This window comes from Bombus impatiens, unplaced genomic scaffold (assembly GCF_000188095.3).
Source record: "Bombus impatiens unplaced genomic scaffold, BIMP_2.2 scf_0417, whole genome shotgun sequence".
Lineage (NCBI taxonomy): Eukaryota > Metazoa > Arthropoda > Insecta > Hymenoptera > Apidae > Bombus > Bombus impatiens.
The window spans coordinates 477,403-482,109 of NT_176836.1; the positions used below are offsets into that span (position 1 = coordinate 477,403).

The 4,707-nt window shown below is 41.0% G+C and overlaps 1 protein-coding gene across 1 annotated transcript in view; it reads left to right on the forward strand.

Annotated features, from left to right (window-relative positions):
- Nucleotides 1-1,336: 1,336 nt before the first annotated feature.
- Nucleotides 1,337-4,707, forward strand: part of LOC100746934 — a 73,722-nt gene continuing 70,351 nt past the window's right edge. The window contains exon 1 of the mRNA XM_033321209.1: nucleotides 1,337-1,724. The gene's annotated coding sequence lies outside the window, so the exon portion shown is untranslated. The remainder of the gene's footprint in view (nucleotides 1,725-4,707) is intronic.

The window sequence follows — 4,707 nt, forward strand, 5'->3', positions numbered from 1 at the left end:
GACCGACTCGTATCGTTGGTAAAACTCGTGCTGTCACCTCTCGGCGATGTTTAGCAGCGTTCGAAAGGATTTTGCGATCCAAGGATTTACCATCTTTTCAGGATCGATCAAACGATCGAACCGAATCGATTGTGCGCTCGCTTACTTCATTTCGTTGTTTTCTGCACGATCACTGCCACGCGAATTTTGTACATTTTCATATATTTGCCCCGAGAACAAGGATATATTGAGATATTTTGTACCATGACATTTAATTCTTGCCAAATATTATATCGTTCTGCACATATTACACAGTATGAGCAACCAGTTTATGTATTACTTACATGTAATAAGTATTAAATAGTCCCACCGAATAAATATTTTGTAACCTCTTCGTTTATTTTGAAAACGATGTAAATCCATTTTCCTTTGATTCGAAATATCGAGATATTTGTATCTCCGTCGATCGTCAAATCCAAATAAATTCATTATAGCTTCGAAAAGGTTTATTGAGAATTAACTATATCTTTTTTCATGGTTATGAATGAATTTACGCCATCTTCAAAATGACTGTATCGTACAATTCGTGAAATTTTGATTGATTGAAATTTACGTTTTATGCTTTAATCCACTTTCGCTTATAAATAAGAGCAGAAAGAACAAAATGCTCATGTTTCGTTTCAACATTTACTTATTTACCGTAACAGAATGCTTGTAAGGTTAATGTTAAGTACATTCTATTTTTTATTTCGGTGTTATGTAAGGCAATAAATGCATCGTATCCTTATATTTCCCACGTGTAATCGATCTAATGTTATTACTATGTGAAGGTGTTAACGCGATGTTTTCAAATTTTTGCAATTTCCCCGGATCGATCGATAATAAATCTGGGGTTCTAAATTTGTTCTCCTCCATTTTACAACAAAATTGTACATGGAGCACTTCTGCGGATTACAGGCAACCTGTTCCCAATTACACCACTTTCTAAATGAACGATCGTACATCAACTTCATCGATGATCAACGAGATTTCGATCGATCAAAACAAACGAATATTTCGAAATTGAACTTACAAATTGCATATAAATATTAACGATATATTTTTGCAAAAAATTTTGCAATGCATTTGCATACGTCATTTTCAAAATAGTCGATCCTTGTATTCTCAGATCTCTTTCCAACTTCTACTTCGTAATCGTGTTTCGTGCTTAACCGTATCAATGAAATTTCGAAGTGTTCCGTACAACGCTTATAGTGTATTCGTAAAGACGTGTATACAAGTGTTGGAATAGTTTCGTGAAGCGACGTTTCCAGTCTCGTCGAAAAGAATTTCGGAAGGACGACGGAAATGGCGGCAAAAGGCGAGTGCCATTGAATTTCGTATTCGGCTTGGGCCGAGCAGTAGCGCCATCCGGTAAAGTAGCCGCAACGCGAACTAAAAGAGTCGAGGCTCTTGTCTGTCACTTGTTGCATCGCCGTCGGCCTGACGTTCGTCCGCTCCGGGCCCGGCGTGCCTTTACCGGTGCACTCTCGTGATTTTTTATCTCCCACGTTCTTTTCTTTCCCCTAACATAGCTCACGCCGAATCGCCGTATTTCTCTCTCGACAACGGTGCCAGTTATTCATCAGAACTTTTTTCAATTAGCTACTTGTCAGTGTCGCGTGTTTTTTTTTCATCTCGCGTATCCTTGGATGTTCGTCGAAGTTTGCTGCTCTCGCACCAGTGTATCATTTTCCTTCATCATGGTGAGTAAACGATCTACATTGATAGAACAGAGGAAAATATCTCCTACTGTACATATATACATATGTAGACTTATTATTATTTCTTTTTTTATTTTTCCTATTTCTTATTTATTTTCTTTTTTGTAGATTATTTCTCTTACATTCGACTTTGTATATATTGCTTTTACTTTAATTCGATCCACGTTGGCGCGTAACTTGGAATATTCAAACGACACGAGCGATTGTTATCGATAGCCTGGATATCTTCGTTGATAGGAGGTCTATTTTAAAAAGCTTACTTTTCTGATTCACTAAGTATACTCGCGCAGGTGAAAGGTGAAAGAATGTGTCGGAGGTATACGGCAGGTTGTTCGTATTCACGACGAATCTCGTTGCTCCTTCGAAAGAAGGGAGCACAATGGCTGCGTAGAGTTAGGTGTGATCACGCATGTATGCACGCTTTATCTTAAATCGTCTCTTCCTCTTCCATCTCCTCTATCACTGAAAATAATTCACGCTTAGCTCGATTCGATCGGAAAGATCGAAATCTCGCGAGCTGAGAAACTCGAGTTCTCCTCTACATCTATAACACGTATGTACGTGTATCGGACGTGTTTGTCGAACGCGTTTCGTTGAACTTCGTAAATGCTTAACTCGTGTGCCCCTATATCTGTTGTTCAGCGTTGCTCTTTGGGTAGTTCCTTTGTTTCCTGGTCCGATACCTCTGTACTCGGAACACGATGGACGCTGTACTACGTCCATTTCTCCGCTCTTTCTCTCTTCCATCTATTTCTGTTTCTCTCTTTGCCTCCTACTCCTCCTGTTTCGTCTCATTCTCGCAAGCAACTCGAGTACGGCCGTTCTCTAGAAACCAGTTTCCAGCTGTCAGCGTCCAGTTTCACGTACGCGCGATATACCTACCTACGTGTGTATATAGCTACATAGATATGCGCGATATATATATATATGCAATGATTTTTCGTTTCTCGATGCACACCGCACGAGTGCAGCAATCTCGCTGACCCACGGCAACCTCCATTGCAACTTTCGTCGAAGCGGTTGCTGCATCAGTTTTTCGCTCGCGACTTATTTGTTAGATTAGATTGCGGACTTTCGTGCATATTATCGCGTTGATGTTCGCAGCACGCAGTTTCCGTGTAGATTTCCAGATTTCCAAAGGAAAAACTAGATTTACGGAAATAATCACGACGCTAAGGAGATTCCAAAATCTTTTACTGAATACGCGTAACATATTCGCGGAAAGTCTCTACAATACTTCCGCGACTAACTACATTTCGCACTCTAAGATTTTCTTTTTCAACTAGCTCTTTGAATTTGAATGCTATGAAAGTTCGAGTTCTATGAAACCAATCGTAAATCTTCGAGCAAACAATGTGGACAGACGGACAGGCAATTTGGAAAGTTTTCGCCGAATACCTGTAACTAAGAATGGTTGAACGCGTTCGAGGGGATGGCGGTTTGGCCTCGTGTGATTCGTCCTAATCCCACATCTTCAACGACCATCTGCTCCTCCGCATACTTTGCTTTCCTTTGCAGCTCCCTGCAGCCAGCCATTCCTATCTTCTTGATTTCAAAGAACCGAGACGTTCCTCTGGCACAACAGAGAAAGCAGAGGCTACGAGTAGGTATAAACACAACGGTCGAAGACACGGTATTCCCCCGGTACGAAACGAGAACGATCACGACGACTACGGCGGATTTAAGCCTCCGACACTTGAATCACAGCTCCCTCCCTCTATTTCTCTGTCTCGTTCTTCTTACAGCGCCCTTCCTGTACGTGGTACAGCCGTCTCGCTTCTGTGAATGAATTCGAGAACGTAAAGCAGAGGCTCACGCATCCGCCTATTTTGGTGCAGACGCGCGCCCTTCGACTTTCGTTAGGGGAGAAAATTATTTCGGTCGAGGCGAGCTCTTTCCTCCGACCGCTGTTTTATCCCGTGCCGAGCGACTAACCTTGCTGTATTATTTTCGCGCCCAGAAATGCCCATTATCGAGAAAGAAAGTTTCATTGCATCGAAATTTCGTACGAGGAGCTAAGCAGTGCACGTAATCGACGTGAGTTACGTAAGGCACTGGCTCGGTACCTACGACAGGCAAGTAGCGAGGAATCTATTGGGTTGGAAACTAAGTGATTGACAGACATTATGATAGACAGTGTGAAGTCATTAGGTGATAGTGACAAAATCCGCAATCACTTAGTTGCCAATCCAATAGTAACTTGCCATGCGCGAACACCGAAATTTAGAAGTTGATATTTACATTTGCGTTTATAAATAAACCACGAAAGTCTACTTCAATCAGAAAACAATTCCCGGAGCAGATATACCATTTAATTAAATCTTACTTAAGCAGCAGAACCTTCGTGGTAAAAATTAAAGACACGTACTCTGAAGTTAAAGACATCAAGGCAGGGGTTCCGCAAGGAAGCGTCTTAGGACCAATTCTATACACACTATACACGGCCAACATACCAACAACTACCAATAGCAAAATACTGACATTTGCGGACGACACAGCGGTACTAGTCAGGCACACTGACCCTGCAACAGCAGTCACATTACTACAAGAACATATCACAAAAATAGAAAAGTGGCTTCGAGTTAAACAAATTAAAGCAAACCCCGATAAATGCAACCACATTACAATCACACTGCGAAAACAGATACCACCAAACGTTACACTGAACGGCACGCACATAATACAAACAAGGCAAGTCAAATACCTAGGACTCCACTTAGATATGCGATTCACATGGAAACAGCATGTTAAATCAATAATAGACAAAATACAGATAGCAAGGAGACAAATGTATTGGTTAACAAGTCGAAAATCCAAACTAAGCATAGAAAACAAACTAAAAATATACAAAACGATCGTAAAACCAATCTGGACGTACGGAATGCCACTTTGGGGAACAGCAGCAATGAGCCATATAGGCAAAATAGAGACAATCCAAGCTAAAATTCTTAGAACAATAGTAAAC